Here is a 19,414-nt window from a genome sequence, read left to right as displayed (position 1 = left end):
TCAAAGTAATAAAAAAGTGGATGTCCCAGTTCAAAGGCAATCAGGCAGAAAGAATTGTCTCTTATTTTAGTGAGTGTCAGCCTTTTTATTCCATTCAGGCCTTCAGCTGATTGGATGAAACCCACCCACACTGGATAGGGCCAGCTGTTTTACTCTATCTATTTAAATGTTAATTTCATCCAAAAACACCCTCGCAGAAATACCCAGAATAATGTTTGACCAAATATCTGGTCACCCCGTGGCCCAGTCAGGTTGACACATAAAATTAACCATCACATTTGGGAAAAAAACAATTTGGTCTCATTTGGAATTGTTTGCCTGTTCTGTTTCTTTATCAAGAATGACCTCAAGTCAAGGTCGGTTCCTTTAGGGTAACATAATGTTAAAACTTCTCTACAGACCAAGGTAGCTTCTTTTTAGCTTTGACAGGAAATGGAGACTCTGAGATAAAGAGTAGAGCCAACACCTGAAACCAGTTCTGCCCAATTCCAGATGTCACTTTTTCCATTCTTCCCATGAGGTACCTGCTTCCACTTCTCACTGGTGTCTATTTCCTGTTTAATCACTCGGTTAATACCTGCCTTCAAGCACTGCCCACTACTATTCACACCTCCTGAAGAAGTAGAATCCCTTTAGATTGTGAACCTACCTATAACTGAACTGGGCTGCCTTTCTCTTATTGGGACTTGACTTATGATTATCCGCCTCTCCCTAGACATGACTCCTCTTCCTGCTAGCTCACCTTCTCTATAATCTCTACTTTCTGCAACCCAGAATGCCATACAACTGGAGTTGTGCTACATTATCCCAAACCCTCCTGAGAACTAAAGCTAAGAATTGGTAAAACTAGAAATCAAACCCAAGTTTTCATATCTTAAGCCCAGTACACTGTCCTCATGGCCATGGATCTGCAAAATGGGTGTGTGCTCAAAATGATCCATTGAGGCAGCAGCAAGAAATTACTAGAATGTCCATATTTTAACTTGTAATTTTAATTTTATGCATTCTTTACAAAATATATAATGCAACATGTTACAGGAATACACACATAATTTGTAAATATATACACACATATTGCAGAGTATTACTTTTGTTAACGGATAGGGATGCATGATTTTTTTAAGAAGTTTTGGAGAGTGCTCTACACTGGTACTTCACGAATGTTGATGGGCACATAAATCACCTGGGAAATTTGTTAAATACAAATTCAGGTTCAGTGTGTCTGATGTGGCTAAGACTCTGCATTTCTAACAAACTCCCTGCTAATGTTCATATTTTGGTCTGCGCCACACTTTGAATAGCAAGGGTCTCTACATCACACTACTTTCCTTGGTATAGTGCTATGGGGCCACCATAAGTATTCAATACATGGCATTGGATGAATGAAAACTAACAACTCAAGGTATATGTGTACAGAGATTATTTTCAGATTTTTCAAAATGTTTCTTTTATGAGAAAACCAGTACCTATATTTTTAAAATAACTATTAAGATTGATATGAAATCAGGTTAGGTATTATATTATTTCAACTCCATTCCTATGACAAATTGTGTTTGGTTTTAACCCTCATTGGGATAATATTCTAGATTAAAGAAAATAACAACAGCAAAGTGACCAAGTAATAAGTTGAATTTTGAGCTCTGAAATAAACATTTCAGAGATTCTTCTCTTCTTTCTCCCTTCATCCCCAGTAGCTCTCTGGGGCGTATGTCAGCCTAGGAAGGCACTTCCTTCCCACCGTGTTGCTCAAAGTCTACCCTATCATTTCTAAATTCAGGCTTTCTCTCCCTGGGCCTAAGTGCTCAAGGAGGTAATGGATCTACTCATTGATTGGTAGCAGCTTCCATCCAGCTAGTTCTAGAGAGCAATTGGGGTGGAGGCATTAAACTTAATGCACATGTAGGCTGTGGTTGGAAGGGTTAGAAGGCAGCCAGAGGGCATGTCAGTCACCTTCCAGCTGCTGCAGTGCCAAGCAGAGGGATGGCTGGCTGGAGACAGGAACGCTGCATCAGGGGCTACTTGGGGTTATTTGTGCCCAGGCTCTGAGAGCCCCAGAGTCACTGCAGAATGTAGAGAGGAGGGGCAAGTGTCCTATTGCAGCAGCAGGTAGCGTCTTACAAAGGACTTTCTTATTTGGCTCTTTTTTTTAAATTTTTTAACTTTTCTTAGTACTTAATTTTGTAAGAAAACAATGTATTGTTTTTAAATGACTATTTTATTCTTGAGCAAGAAAGGAATTCAGTTCAATGAACCAAAATGAAATATTTGTGAATAGTCCTGTTTAGTAGCCAGAGGTATTTTAAGAATCCAGAAATGGGTGGTTTAGAGAACAACAATGAAAATAATTCTTAAAGATGTTGTTATTCTGAAACCCCAGCTTACATATAGTTTCTATAGATTACATGGGAAAAGTAAAAATATGAAAATCTCTTTGTAATTGAGAAATTCACAACAGACAGAGGAAAAAATATTTTCACCAAGTTTTAAGCTCTCCTTCCCTACCCTTTATTGTAAATTTTTGTGTTGCCTTTTTAGTCACAGACTATACGAGAATTCAGCTAGTAAACATTTTCAACAACTTTGAAAGCATTTGTAGATCTTTCTTCCTTGCCAACTCTTGGTTCACATCCTTTACGTTCTTAATTTGTACTTATATTAATATCTGGTCTAATGCATTTATAATATATTTTATGAGATGGATTTATATTTCATTCTGAATTTGACTTACCATATTAAGTATATTTTATTCCAAATGACTACTTTCTCATAGATTCATTATTCCAGATTTTTGGCAAGTAATTGTGAATTCTTTTATATAATATTTATTAAGCAATGTTCAAAAAACTATCTCCTAGGTTCTGAGAATACAGAGGTGAATGGACTGTCCCTCCCTCAAGAACCCATGATTTGAGGGCCAAATTTTCAAATATGTTTATACAAGAATTTCTTTCTTTTAATCATGGCTTCTTTTGCTCATGTACTTTGTTTCACCTATTTTGGCAATTATTCCATTCTGTTAATCTGTTAGTTGATGGAAACTGTAAGAATATGCACAGACGCATCTTTATAGTGTACTTCTTAGAATAGGCTCACCAACTCCATATCATGAAAGCAGCTGTGGCCCTGAGTCCGTATATCGGACCTCTCTTCTCTCTAATGAAGTTAAGGTTCTGAGCTCAATCTGCTTGCAGGCCAGTTATCTTCACATGACTTGTGAAGAGCTCACACCCTGATGTTTTGTGAATGATGTTGTGAATGTCTTCCATTGGTTGCACAGGAAGCAAGTCAAAGAGTTGAGTATTATCCCAAATCTAACTTCTGGTGGAAAAACAAACCAAAGCTCAGATCTTATAGTCAGAAGAATCATTATTTAACCATGAGACACTCTGCACAGCTTTTATGCCATAGGATCAATGTTTATGGATGAATAAATGAGCCTGTGCATGGTAGAGCCTAAGGGGCATGGGAGACCTGTTCATATTAGAAGGAGAGAGGCCACCAGGGGTAGAAATCACACAAGTGATTACTTCCAGTGTGGGGCTTAGGAAGCAAAGTGTGTTGCTAGCATGAGGGAACATGAGACGCCCTATGCACTCCCACCCCCAGGACACAGCACAGAAAGTTATAATGACAGCCCTGCAAGGCCTTTTCATTGTCAGTCTTTGGGATCTGTAGTCACTTTCTCCTGCACCCAAAGCCTTAGACACAGGACTCTGTCTGGGTGGCAAAGCTAGAATACTAGAGGGACAGGTCTACAGATGAGCCCTGGTCTCTGCTCTCTGCTTCTCTCTTTCTTAACACATCTCATGCTGTACTGTTATGGTTGGTTTGTCTATTTTCCTTCTAAATTCTGAGCTCCTTGAAGACAACAACCCAGTAACTCCAGTGTCTGACCTGGTACTTAGTAGGCCTTCAGTTAATGTTTGTGGACTGCATGGATGCTGAATACGGAGTCTGGGAAGTAAGGTATTAGCTAGCCAAAGGCAGACAAGATTGGAATGTCTCTGTAGAGGTGGTGATGACAGCTGGAGGGGGCCTCAAGAAAGGCCCTAGAAAAAATGAAATCTGCAGTGAGGTGCATGTTGGGGGCTGGGAGGGAACCAACGGCAGCAGCAAAGCTGAGGAGAGCTCTGGACAGAGTGCAGGAAAGTTCAAGCCCCCTGTAGTGGCTTCTGGGGTGAAGTCAACACTAAGTGGACTGAAGACCTCAGGGAGCCAGAGTAGTGAGAGCCTAGGAACCAGCAGCCAGAGCAGCAGTGCACGTTGGAGGTGGCCAAGACAGGAATGGATGGAACTCACATTGCCCAAATACTGAGAGGATTAATGGGCCAGAGACTTTCACAAACAGAATCTCAGTCAACCCTTTAATCAACACAACGTGGCAGTATTTTTACACCCATTATGCAAATGAAGAAACTGCAGATCAGGAACTTGCCCCAGCACATAACTAGGGAGTGTCAGGACTGGGCTTTAAGCCCAGATCATATGACTCCATGTTCAGTGCTGCTTTCACTGCAACACACATGCCTGGGCCAACCCACCTGAGCCCCAGCACTAGGAGCAGAAGGTAGATGTCTCTGTCTCTGGGAACTGGGCTTTGCATCTCAGCTTTGAAGAATCTGAAGTGGTATCTTCTGAGTGATATAGGCCATGTACTCCCAGTGACCAGTGAGTAGTGGCTCAGGGCTCCACATGGGGGGCTCATGTTTCAAACTCATGTCTCCAGTACCTATTGGCCAATGGAGTTTAAGAGAAGTTACATTTGTGTAGAGAAGATAGTAATTTTATTGTGTTTATTGTATTCTAAATTTTTTTTTCAGTTTACATTGCATTATTTCTGTTAGCTTAAGTTTGGCATTTAGTTGACATTCTTTCCTTCTGAGTGTTATCAATTCAGGCTTAAACTACTCAGTCTTCTATATAATATCATCAGCTACAGACCTTTTCATTCATGTTATATTTGCCCCTTTAGCATAGAACAAAAAAAGAAAACACCGTTGCTTAAAAATGGAAATAGATAGTCCACTTTTTCATTTCAAAATTTCCAGAGCAGCCACTACTGTACAAATGTTGGTTGCTTAGAGATAATAAGACATTAGTCTCTATCTTCAAAGAGCTTACATGTAAACAGCTAAATCAGAGTTAAATGCTTGCTAAGTAGAACTACAAATAATATGGCCATGGCAGCTCAGGGAAATAATGTATCCCAACAGCACCCTGAGAGTCAGGGTATAATAATGACTCTCATTTTAGTGGAAACTTGAACCCTGAAGAAAGAGAAAGACTTAAAGGATTAGAGAGATAAGAAAAAATAACTCTACCATTGCCTTGCTGTAAGGCTTTTTGCTATTTTTAAGGCTATAGCTTAGTGGTTAAAGGGTTTGACTTGAGCCAGTCTACCTGCATCTCCATTCTGGCTTCTATCACTTACCTTGAACAAGTCACTGATCTCTCTGTGCTTCAGTTTTCTCATCTGCAAAAAAGACATAATAATGGTTCCTACCTTTATAAAGTTGTTTTGAGGAACTAAATCCACCCATATATGCAAAAAGTATTTGAAACTTTGCCTGATACATATTGTTATATAAGCCTTAGCTACTGTTATTCTCAGTGCCTCTTAGTTTCCTTATATCTAAAAGAGATAACAATACTGACCTTACTGATTTGTTGTCAGGATAAAATGAGTTAAATTTCCAGGCATACGGTAAACACTGAACATCAACTTTCCTACTTTATTAAGAGAAAATTTATTTCCTCAATTCAAAACAGAAAATAATATGCACACACAAAAAACGTTAGCTTAAGGGTTGCCTTTTTGGAAATTGCCATTGTGAAGCTTTAGAAATTTGTGAACATGCCAGTAAAAGTAGTGGCTCAAGTTTTGCTGGGGAATGTATTATTTATGCCCAAGTTCCAAAGCTTATCAAGTTCCCAAAACTTACATGGCAATTTCCATGATAGACTCATTGAAGCCTTTGAAGAGGCTTATTTATGTCATCATTTCAGAATAAAGCAATCCTATCAATATCTATAAAGCTTTGCAACACTCATTTCTTCCATCCACTCTAAGGGCTTTAAGGTGTGTAAGCTTGTTAAGAACCTGTTGTTTTTCATTTAACTTTGGAACTCTCTAAGCTAATGAATGAGAAGGCCTGCTTTAAAGGGCATTTATAATAACAGTAATAAAACACTCATACATTTGGAGATAAACCAACTTTAAAAATGAGTTTCAGCTATAAACTTATTCTTCCACATACATTTTGAACAGGGGCCCCCACAAAGGCATGCAAATGTTTGGGTGTGGACAGTAGTATTTCTAAAATTGTTTTCTTAATAGACTTTATTTTTTGAAGCAGTTCTAGTTTCACAGCAAAATTAAGTAGATGATAGATACAGAGATTTCCGCACATGCATAGCCTCCCTATTATTAATATATCCCACCAGAGTGGTACATTTATTACAATTGATGAACCTACATTGATTGACACTTCATGATCACCACAGTCCGTAGCTTGCATCAGAGTTCACTTTGGTGTTGTATATTCCTTGGAATGGGACAAATGTATAATGACACATATCTACCATTATAGTACCATACAGAGTATTTCACTGCTGTAAACCTATTCTGTGCTGTGTCTATTCATCCCTCCTCCTGGCCCAACCTCTGGCAACCACTGATCTTTTTTACCATCCCCATACTTTTGCCTTGTCTAGATGTCATACTGGAATCATACAATATGCAGTCTTCTTAGACTGGCTTCTTTCACTTAATACTATGCATTTAGGGGCTTCTCTGGTGGCGCAGTGGTTGAGAGTCCGCCTGCCGATGCAGGGGACACGGGTTCGTGCCCCGGTCCAGGAAGATCCCACATGCCGCAGAGCGGCTGGGCCCATGAGCCATGGCCGCTGAGCCTGCGCGTCCGGAGCCTGTGCTCCGCAACGGGAGAGGCCACAACAGTGAGAGGCACGCGTACCACGAAAAAAATAAAAATAAAAATAAATGAATGAATAAATAAATAAATATATATATATATATATATATATATATATGCATTTAACGTTCATCCATGTCTTTTCATGGCTTGATAGCTCATTTCTTTTTGGACTGAATAATATTTCATTGTCTTCTATACCACAGTTTATTTATCCATTCACCACCTCAGGGACTTCTTGGTTGCTTCCAAGTTTTGGCAGTCATGAAGAAAGCTGCTATAAATATCCATGTACAGGTTTTTGTGTGGACATGTTTTCACTTCCTTTGGGTGAATACTGAGGAACACAATTGATGAATCATATGGTAAGAGTATATTTAGTTTTGTAAAAAGCTGCCAAACTGTCTTCCCAAGTGACTGAACCATTTTTGCATTCTCACTAGCAATGAATGAGAGTTCCTGTTGCTTCACCTCCCTGCCAGCATTTGATATTTATCAGTGTTCTGGATTTGGGTCACTTAATAGGTGTGTAGTGGTATCTCATTATTATTTTAAGTTACATTTCCCCGATGACATATCATGTGGAACATCTTTTCATATTCATATTTGCCATCTGTATATCTTCCTTGGTAAGGTGTCTGTTAAGGTCTTTGTCTCTCTCTTTTTTTTTTTTTTTTTTTTTTTGTGGTACGCGGGCCTGTCACTGTTGTGGCCTCTCCCGTTGTGGAACACAGGCTCCGGATGCGCAGGCTCAGCGGCCATGGCTCACGGGCCCAGCCGCTCTGCGGCATGTGGGATCTTCCCAGACCAGGGCACGGACCTGTGTTCCCCTGCATCGGCAGGCGGACCCTCAACCACTGCGCCACCAGGGAAGCCCTCTCACTTTTTTATCAGGTTGTTTGTTTTCTTATTGTTTATCAAGTCTTAAGAATTCTTTATATATTTTAGATAATAGTCCTTTATCAGATGTGTCTTTTGCATGTATTTTCTCTCAGTCTGTGGCTTGTCTTTTTATTCTCTTGACAATGTCTTTGGCAGAGCAGAACTTTTTAAATTTTAATGAAGTCCAGCTTATCAATTCTTTCTTTCATAAATTATGCCTTTGGTGTTGTATCTAAAAAAGTCATCACCAAACCCCAGGTCATCTTGATTTTCTCATATGTTATCTTCTAGGAGTTTTGTAGTTTTGAGTTTTAAGTTTATTTCTATGATCCATTTTGAGTTAATTTTGAGGGGTGTAAGGTTTGTGTCTAGATTTAATTTTTTGCATGTGGATGGCCATGGTTCCAGCACCATTTGTTGAAAGGAGTATCTTTGCTCCATGAATTGCCTTTGCTCCTTTGTCAAAGATCAGTTGGCTGTATCTGTGTGGTCTATTTCTAAGTTCACTAGCCTGTTCCATTGATCTATTTTTCTATTATTTCACCAATACCACACTGTCTTGATTACTGTAGCTTTATAGTAAGTCTTAAAATCAGGTAGTGTCAGTACTCCAGTACTTTGTTCTTCTCCTTCAATATTGTGTTGACCATTCTGGGTCTTTTGCCTTCCTATATAAACTTTAGAATCAGTTTGTCAATATCCATAAAATAACTTGCTGAAATTTTGATTGGGATTGTGTGGAATCTATAGACCAAGTTGGGAAGAACTGATGTGCTGACAATATTTAGTCTTCCTGTACATAAACAAAATATCTCTCAATTTATTTAGTTCTCCTTTGATTTCTTTCATCAGAGTTTTATAGTTTTCTTCATATAGATCATTTATGTATATATATATATATACATACATATATATATATATATACACACACACACACACACACACACACACACAGAGAGAGAGAGAGAGAGAGAGAGAGAGATTTAGATTTATACCCAAGTATTTATTTTTGGGGGGTGCTAATGTAAATGATATTTGTTTTTAATTTAAAATTCCATTTATTTATTGCAGGCATATAGGAGAGTTATTGACTTTTGTATATTAATCTTGTGTCTTGCAACCTTGCTATAATCACTTATTAGTTCCAGGAGTTTTTGTTTTTGTTTTTTGTCAATTCTTTCAGATTCTCTGTATAAACAATCATGTCACCTGTGAACAAAGACAGTTTTATTTCTTCCTTCCCTATCTGGATAGCTTTTATTTCCTTTTCTTGTCCTATTGCATTAACTAGGATATCCAGTACAATGTTAAAAAGAAGTGGTGAGACAGGACATCATTGCTTAGTTCTTGATCCTAGTGGAAAAGCTTCAAGTTTCTCACCATTGAATCTGATGTTAGCTGTCAGTTTTTTGTAGATATTCTTTACCAAGTTGAGGAAGTTCTCCTCTATTCCTAGTTTACTGAGAGCATTTATCATGAATGGCTGGTGGATTTTGTCAGATGCTTTTTCTGCATCTATTGATATGATCATATGATTTTTATTTTTAGGCTGTTGGTGCGATATGTTACATAAATTGATTTTAGAATATTGAACCAGGGTTACATACCTCAAATAAACTCCACTTGCTGGTGGTATATAATTCTTTTTATGCATTGTTGGATTTGATTTGCTAATATTTTGTTGAGAATTTTTGTCTATATTCATGAGAGACATTGGCTTGTAGTTTTCTTTTCTTCTAATATCTTTGTCTAGTTTTGGTATTAGGATAATGCTGGCCTCACAGAATGAATTAGAAAGTATTACCTCTGTTTCTGTCTTCTGAAAGAGACTGTAGAGAATTGGCATGTTTTTCTCCTTAAATATTTGGTAGGATTCACCAGTGAACCATCTGGTGCTTTCTGTTTTGGAAGGTTATTAATTACTGATTCAATTTCTTTAATAGATATTGGCCTATTTATATCATCTATTTCTTTTTGTGTGACTTTTGGTAGATTGTGTCTTTCAAGGAATTGCTCCCTTTCATCTAGGTTATCAAATTTGTGAGCATAGAGTTCATAGAATTCTTTGATTATTATTTTAATGTCCATGGGATCTGTAGTGATGTTTTCTCTTTCATTTCTGATATTAGTAATTTGTATACTTTCGCATTTCTTCTTGGTCAACCTGACTAGAAGCTTTATCGATTTTATTGATCTTTTCAAAGAACCAGCTTTTGGCTTCATTGATTTTCTCTACAGACTTTCTATTTTCAATTTCATTGATTTCTGCCCTAATTTTTAGTATTTTTTTCTTCTGATCATTTTGGATTTAATTTGTTCTTCTTTTTCTAGTTTCCTAATGTAGACACTTAAATTATTAATTTTAGATCTTTCCTCTTTTCTAGTATATGCATTTAATGCTATTTTATTATTTTCCTCTAAGCACTGCTTTCACTGCATCCCACAAATTTTGATAAGTTGTATTTTTATTTTCATTTAGTTCAAAATATTTAAAAATCCCTCTTGAGATTTCTTCTTTGCCCATGTTTTACTTAGAAGTATGTTGTCTAGCCTTCAATTATTTTGGGAGTTTCCAGCTATCTTTCTGATATCGATTTTTAGTATAATTCCATCAAGGTCTGAGAACAGGTATTATGTGATTCCTAGTCTTTTAAATTTGTTACAGTGTGTTTCAGAATGCGGTCTATCTTGATGAATGTTCCATGTGAGCTTGAGAAGAATGTGTATTCTGCAGTTGTTGAATAAAAGAATCCATAAATGTCAATGATATCTAGGTCATTGACAATGTTGTTGAGTTAAACTATGTTCTTATCGATTTTCTGCCTGCCAGATCTGTGCATTTCTGATAGAGGGGTGTTGAGTCTCCAACCATGATGGTGGTTCATCTATTTATTTTTGCAGTTTTATTAGTTTTTGCCTCATATATTTTGATGTTCCTTTGTTAGGCATATACACTTTCAGGATTGTTATGTCTTCCTGAAGAATTCACCCTTTTATCATTATGTAATGCCCCTCTTTATTACTGATAACTATTCTTGGTCTGAAGTCTGCTCTGTCTGAAATTAATATAGCTATTCCTGCTTTCTTCTGATTAGTGTTAGCATGGTATACCTTTCTCCATTCATTTACTTTTAATTTACATGTGTCTTTATATTTAAAGCAAGTTTCTTGTAAGCAATATATACTTAACTGTTGCATCCACTTTGGCAATCTCTGTCTTTTACTTGGTGTACTTAGACTATTGATGTTCAAAGTCACTATTGATATAGATTGATATCTACTATATTTGTTACAACTTTCTATTTTTTGCTCTTATTCTTTATTCCTGTGTTTATCTTCCTCTCTTTTTCTGCCATTTGTGGTTTTAATTGAGAATTTGTTATTTCATTTTCTCTGCTTTCTTAATATATCAGTTATACTTCTTCTTTTCCTTTTAGTAGTTGCCCTGGAGTTTGTAATATACAAATAATCCAAGTTCATTTTCAAATAACACTATGATACTTCACTACCTTATAATAACAATTAAATCCTAATTCCTCCTTCCTGTCCCTTGTCACCACAGTCATTCATTTCACTTATGTATAATCATATGTACATATATAAACATACATAATCAACCTAACACCATCTTCTGCCTTTTCTCTGGCTTCACATCTTCCCTGTCAAAACTTTTCTTAGGAAAGGCTCTGTTATCAGTGGTTGAGAAGTATAGAAGAACCAGAAATCATCAGAACTAGAGTGACCTTAAAGACCACTTAGTTTAACTCACTTGAGATGCCTCAAGCTCTTCTACAACGTCCCTGACAAGTTATCACTGTTTGTGCATACTAGTGATGTTGAACTCACCAATGCCTATAACCTGTATATCGAATAAGCACAGCTCATGGAATATAATCAAAACACAAATTTTTACTTTCCATTGTCACTTTAATAGATACTTGGTGGGAGAAGTTTATTCCAGCCTCTAAATAGAAATAGGCAGAACTCATGGTTTCTGGTCACTCATGGCTAATGCAGAGTGCTGCAGTCTTTTTAAATCACAAATGTACATTCTCAATTATGTAATTAAATATTCAATTCAATATGCTTTTCAACACTTCAGTATTCATCCAAAGACACAAATCTCTTCCAACCGTTAGTGGGTGATCTGGCCCTTTCTTCTTGGCTTGCCTAGCTAATCTTGTTCTCAGACCCTTCTGGCAATGGAGTATAAGAAGGGAGAAGGGGGAAAGGCAGCAGAAAATTCTTAACTTTATGAACTTACCATAAAGCTACTGAAATCAAACTTTAGAGCTCTTCATTTGCAAAGGCCTCTTCCATGGCCTTTTAGCTAATTTTGTACTTGTGATGCTTTATCTTTTTCTTAAAGAGAGCCTCTCAATATCTGTAAGTTTAAGACCTCACAAAAGTTGGAGTCATAAGTGCAGCCTTAAGTTGGCTCCACAGTCCATGATTCTGGCTGATGACTAAAACCAATAGTTCCTGAGTATATGGAGTTGACAGATTCTTCAGAGGCTCTCCTGCTGAGCCCCTGTGAGGTGACTCCCAGGATACCAGAGGTCCCACCCTTTGGCTTGTTGCTCTGCTTCCCTCCTCAGCTTCTGATTTTCCTGTGGTCCTCCCTATCCAGATCCTCCACTGGACTCCCTTCATTTTTCAGTAGAAATCATATTAAGCAGGACTTTACTAAAGTTTCCACATATGTTCTCTGGGCCTCGTGCACCTTCGACTCACCATTGGAGAAAGGGCAATTTCTTCCATTACAGAGCATCTGTTTCTTTTTGCACTACCCACTGAGACTGATGGCCAAAGTCTCTTGCTGGTCACACACTAGTCCAAGCCTCCTCTCTTTTAGAGTGGTCTCTTTGAAGCCCACTCCCTCTAGGCTGGACATAAAGGAGAGAGCACCCTTGCCACATTCCCTGTGAGAAAGAGAGAAGAGACAAGCTCCCTCTAAAGAAATCTCTTTGAAAATCCTTCCCCATCTCCAATCTCTTGACCCCTGATAGTCTTCTTGCGGAGTCATCTTCTTTGGAAATCTGTGTTTCTGTCCAGCACTTCTCTTTGGAATGTCCTGTTATACTGTGGTGCCATAGTTGTAATTCCAGTTTAACATCTTGTCATACACCCAAGGGAGTTCTCTCCACTTTTGGAAAGTTCTAATAAATCCAAAATACTTCCTTTCAAATTTCAAACATGTGTCTTGCCATGGGTGGTTATGTTCAGTGTCACACAAAATGAGGTTAATTCCTCTTCTACTTGATAGCCCTTTGTGCTAGACTGAATAATGCTCCCCACCCCCTGCCAAAAGGTATCCACATCCTAATCCTCAGAAGTTGTGAATGTTACCTTATATGGCAAAAGTGACTTTGCAGATCTGATTAATAATATTGAGATGGGTAGACTATCCTGGTTTCTTTAAGTGGACTTAAGTGTAATTACAAGTGTTCTTATAAGGGAGAGACAGAACGATATTTGCCTACAGAGGAGAAGGCAAACTGATGATGAACACAGAGACTGGAGTGATGTGCTTTGAAGATGAGGGAAGGGACCACCATCCAGGGATAAAGGTGGCTACTAGGAGCTGGAAAAGGCAAAGTAATGGATCCTCTCTCCAGAGCTTCTAAAAGGACTCTACTCTGCCAACATTTTGGCTTTAGCCCAGTGAGTCATATCTCAGACTTATGAAATCCAGAATTTTAATAGTATAAATTTGTGCTGATTTAAAGGGTTATGGTTTTAAAGGTTTACTATAGCTAAGGTTTTGGTATTCTTTTACAGCAGTGTTAGGAAACAAAAACATCCTTCAAATAGTTGACGAGCATTATAGCTTCTTGAGCCCCTTGGTGAAGAAGTCATGTAGCCCAGAAGGATTGAGATTCTTGCTTAAAGATATTTATGCAAAAAGCAGTGGCCCCTCCTGGTACCCCAGCATCATCCAACTTAAATAAACATCACAGTTCTAAAATGTTTCCTTACATTTTATTTATTTGTTTTTGAGGTGGATTTTCCCAACTAAAGCCTACCAATTAATTTTTTTTTTTTTTTTTTTTTTTGTGGTACGTGGGCCCCTCACCGTTGTGGCCTCTCCCATTGCGGAGCACAGGCTCCGGACGCGCAGGCTCAGCAGCCATGGCTCACGGGCCCAGCCACTCTGCGGCATGTGGGATCTTCCCGGACCGGGGCACGAACCTGTGTTCCCCTGCATCGGCAGGCGGACTCTCAACAACTGCGCCACCAGGGAAGCCCTCCAATTAATTTTTATCATGTCAAATTTCTACCCTATCTGGTCTTTGGGGCTTTCTCCAACTCTGAGAAAATAAAATAAAGGAAAACAAAAGTACTGATGGTACCAGCATACATGGCTCCATGGCTCCACAGACCATTTCAAAGTTCCCTTTAACTGAAACTTACTTCTTTTGTTCTAAGAAGTTCAGCAGGCTGCATAACTGCCTTCTGCTGAAGAGCTTTAAATAATCCCTGCCATACACTATTTTTGGTATCCAGGACAATAGATTATTATAGGCAAAAGGGAAAATTCAGGGCAGTACTCCAAAAATAGGCCATCTCATTTTGAAATGAATTATCTCTTACTTGGTCCCAGGGTATCTTGCACGGACAAAAAAATTCCCCAGGAGAGCAAAGCAAGGACCTTGATGGCATTTTGGGGCAGCAAGTTTGGTTTTATTCTCTTTTGTTCACTCTTTAAGTCTGATCAATTTCCTGTGTTCATTTGCATAACTTTACACCTTACCATGTTCCCCCAATAACTGGATAGTCTGGCAATTTCAATTTAGCACTCTTAACATAGCTCTTATTTTTTTAGCAAAGCCCAGAATGCTAAGAAAATTCCAAGCAGCAACATCTATGTTCTCTGCCTTGCTATATTATTTGTGTTTTAATAGATGTATGAATTTATATACATATTATTATACCATTTGCAAACAAATATACAGCAGCAACCTCACAACTCCACAGTAGCCAGTCTTATGCTAAACACTTTTATTGGCATCTCTAATTATTCTATATATAGACAAGTTACATTTCTTTCACTATTTACCTTCTCTTAGAAGAACAAATTCAATTGAATTTATGTCAGCCTGCATTTGTGGAGCAAGTACAGCGTACTACGGGACAACATGCTAGGCACTGACTACAAAAGTGGCATGCACGTGCTCCCCTTCTTAAAGAACTTTCAGGCAAAAAAGTGATACAAACATGCAAAAGAAACCCATTCCAAAATGTGAGGATAATGTAAGTACAGATGCAAAAAGGACACAGATGAGGAGGTAATCTTTTCTCTTTGGGAAGGGTAAGGAGAAGCTACTGCGAAGAAGTGATCTTTGGTTTGGGCTTATGGCTTTTGCTTTGTAGGATGTTTGGTTTGGTTTGGTTTTGGTTTGGGGGCCAGATTTTTGTTTTGTTTACAAGGCCAGGAATGCAGAAGAAGCTAACAAAGGGAATAGAGGCAAAAGACAATGCAAATGCCTGGTGTATTTGAGGGAAAGCATGTGTATCAATAGGAATATAGATATTGTCTACACTTTAAGCCCTTCAGGAAGAAGTGCCAAAGGTAAGCTAGGCAAAGAGTGCGAGGGGTCTTTTAGACCATATTTACCCACTTCCTTGGTTCAAGTGTATAGATATACAGGAGCACACAGGCAGAAACATTAGACTCTTCATCTTCCAACACATTCATCTTCAGGCCAGTTCCCTGCTTCCATGTGCAGGGAGGAAGAAAGGAGACAGAACAGAGAGAAGAAAAAAGTTGGGCTGGCAATCAAAAGGCTTAAATTCAAGCCTAAATCACTACCTACTAGTGATTGGATTTTCCATTTTGATCTTTCCTGAGCTTCAGTTGCTACTGAAGAATGGAAATGGAAATGAGGATAACTGCCCTGCCTACTTTATCAGGTGATTGTACATGTCAGTCCTAAGAATGAGCTGTCAATTCTGAAATCCCATTAAGTATTAGTTTTTTTACATGCATTACCTCTAATTCTTATAACAATCCTGTGAAGTGAGACTTATTAATCTCATTTTTCAAATGATTAAAGAGAAATAAAGGAGATTTTTTTTCTAGTTGTATTGAGATATAATTGACATATAATATTGTGTAAGTTTAAGGAATACAGTGTTTTGATTAGATACACTTATATACTGCAAAATGATTACCACCATAATGTTAGCTAACACCTCCATCACATCACATAATTACCTTGTTTGTATGTGTGTGGTGAGAACATTTAAAATCTACTCTCTTAGCAACTTGTAAGAACATAATATAGTATTGTTAACTATATGACCATGTTGTACATTAGATTTCCAGAACTTATTTATCTTATCACTGAAAGTTTGTACTCTTTCACCAGTATCTCCCCATTTCTCCCACCCCCTGATAACCACAATTCTATTTTCCATTTCTATGAATTGAGCTTTTTTAGACTGCACATATAAGTGATACATGCAGTATTTGTCCTTCTCTGTCTGACTTATTTCACTTACCATAACACCCTTAAGTTTCATCCATGTTGTCGTGCATGGCAGAATTTCCTTCTTTCTCATGACTGAAAAACATTCCATTCTATATATGTGTGTGTGTGTGTGTGTGTGTGTGTGTGTGTGTGTGTGTGTGTGTATGTTCCATATCTTGGCTATTGTGAATAATGCTGCAATGGACATGGAAGTGCAGTTATTGCCTCAGTATCCTGTTTTCATTTCCTTTGGCTTTATCCCCAGAAGTGGTATTGCTGGATCATACAGTAGTTCTATTTTTAATTTTTGAGGAATATTCACACTGTTTTTCATAGTGGCTGCACCAATTTACTTTCCCACCAATAATGCACAAGGGTTACCTTTTTTTCACATCTTTGCCAATGCTAGTTATCACTCGTCTTTTGATAATAGCCATTCTAACAGGTGTGAGGTGATAGCTTATCGTGGTTTCGATATGTATTTCCCTAATGACTAGTTGAGCATATTTTCATGTACCTGTTGGCCATTTTTATGTCTTTTTTGAAAAGATGTCTATTCAGTTCCTCTGCCCATTTTTTAATTGACTGTTCTTCTCCTGAGTTATATAGTTCTTTAAGTACTTTGAACAATAACTGCTTATCAGATATACAACTTGCTTCCAGCTTTGTCCTTCTTTCTTTTTTAACTTTATTGAGGAATAATTAAAAAATATAATTGTATGTATTTAAAGTGTAAAACATGATGATTTGATATACATATACATGGTAGAATGGTTACCAAGGTCAAGGTAATTAATGCAGAACGGCAAGATGGCGGCGCGAGCAGCGTTTGGGCCCCTGGGATGGCGTCTCTGGCAGGGTTCGAGGAATTTTTCTGTATGCAGTTCTAGGAGCAGTACAGCCAAAAATGGTGGCCTTCTTCTCACCAATATGAAGTGGGTACAGTTTTCAAACCTACACATTGATGTTCCCAAGGATTTGACCAAGCCTACGATAACCATTTCTGATGAACCAGACACGTTATATAAGCGACTATCAGTTTTAGTAAAAGGCCATGATAAGGCTGTATTGGACAGTTATGAATATTTTGTTGCACTTGCTGCTAAAGAACTTGGTATCTCTGTTAAAGTACATGAACCTCCAAGGAAAATTTTACTCTTCTCAAATCAGTGCATGTTTTCAAGAAGCACAGGGTTCAGTATGAAATGAGAGCACTTTACAGATGTTTAGAGTTAGAACATCTCACTGGGAGTACAGCAGATGTCTACTTGGAATATACTCAGTGAAACTTACCTGAAGGAGTTGCCATGGAAGTTACAAAGACAAAATTAGAACAGTTACCAGAACACATCAAGAAGCCAATCTGGGAAACAATACCAGAGGAAGAAGAAGAAAGCTAGTCATAAAGTCTCAGTGACCACTTGTGCTGGGATGTGAAGTGAGCATGTCAAGTGGAGGGAGTCTCCAGTGAAGACAGTTTCAAGTCACCCTGACTGCTCTCCTGAGGCCGCACGGCCTGATCAGTAGAAAGCAGGGATTGGAAGTTTATGATACACCAGACTATTGTGCAGGAACCACTTTATCTATTCTTTTATACATGTCATTGTTTCAGTTCGGATTTTAACAAATGTGAGCAAACCATTTGGACCACTCTGTACCAAAACAGTCAAATTCATGTTTTGTTATTCCACTGTTGTTCAATTATTAGTTTGTACTGATTGTGATTTGTATCATTTCATTCATCTAAAAGTGAGTGTTTCAAATATTCCTCACACACATTTCTTTCTTTTGAGGGACCTAGAAGGAAACTTTGGTTAATTTAACACTGAGCAGTTAAAGTTTTTTATATTTACCTTAATGCAGGCTGGCATATGTTAGTTTGGGGGTGGTGACCTCCAAGTTTTACCTTATGTAAGCTTTACATTCTTGAAAATTGATATATTTTATAGCGGATCAAGCACATTTGTGGCATGCGCTGAACTCTTCTGTAGCCCAAATCCTTTCAGGGCTGCCTAGAAGGGTCACTATAATGGAATATGAGCTCTCAAGAAATTACTGTATCATTTCATTCATCCTGTAATTCATTTATTCAATAAGCTTTTCTTTTGTTGACTTTGCACCCAGCACTATAGTAAATACCAAAAACTGAATAGCAATAACAGCTTTCAAAAATTGTGCAAGGCACAAATAAATACTTTTCCTTATTAAGTTCCATGCTGATAAGACCTCTTTCTTTTGGTGAATAGCACTCTTTCTGTTTGGGGATGTCTACTTTTCCATAAAATTAAATAGTAGTTAAAGCTCTGAAAGAGGCAAGATGACAGTGGGCTGAGGTTGTTGGTGTATCAACCCCAAGGGAGTGATACGTTTCCTTTTTACAGCAGAATCCGGCCCATGTCTTTTGTGGTTTCCTTCACATCTTTGGGGTAGTTATGACTTCTCAGTTTTCCACCCTTAAACTGGAGTCCCTGTTCTCTTTTCCTGACCTGCTATCAGGTATGAGTGTTCTGAATGCACACTGCTCATGTATCAGACTTACATTACTGTCATTAACATGAGAAGAATTGCAGCCTTGTGCCCCATGACCTCATTCTGTTTGCAGCTCAGTTGTCGACTGTGTCATTCACAAATGCCTAAAGCCTGTTTATCCCAGGTATAAGCCTCAGGATTAAGAACTAGTCAATAAAGCAAGAGCAGTATAATAGTAACTGTGTCTAGCAAAGCAGCCATTGTGACTCATTTTCATTTTGAAAGAAATAATTCTTTAAAAATAAATGTAGACCCACACACACACAAAAAAAGGATAATTAATGCATGCATCACCTCACAAAGTTAACTCTTTTTTTTGTGGTAAGAATGCTTAAGATCTACTCTCAGCAATTTTTAAGTGTACAGCACGGTATTAGTAACTATAGTCATCATGCTGTACATTAGACCCTCAGAACTTATTCTTATAACTGAAAATGCATACCCTTTGACCTATATCATCTCATTTTCTCCTATGCCCAGCCCCTGGAAACCAATATTCTATTCTCCGTTTCTATGAAAGTGGTTTCTTCAAAAAAGATTCAAGGGGCTTCCCTGGTGGCGCAGTGGTTGAGAATTTGCCTGCTAATGCAGGGGACA

General features: G+C 38.0%; 1 pseudogene; it reads left to right on the top strand.

The window, feature by feature from the left end:
- Positions 1-17,072: 17,072 nt before the first annotated feature.
- LOC137224444 (small ribosomal subunit protein uS10m pseudogene) lies at positions 17,073-19,054 on the top strand (annotated as a pseudogene).
- The last annotated feature ends 360 nt before the right edge of the window (positions 19,055-19,414 follow it).

Source organism: Pseudorca crassidens, chromosome 5, assembly GCF_039906515.1.
Source record: "Pseudorca crassidens isolate mPseCra1 chromosome 5, mPseCra1.hap1, whole genome shotgun sequence".
In the NCBI taxonomy this organism is placed as follows: Eukaryota; Metazoa; Chordata; class Mammalia; order Artiodactyla; family Delphinidae; genus Pseudorca; species Pseudorca crassidens.
This window is presented reverse-complemented; position numbering and strand designations above follow the sequence as displayed.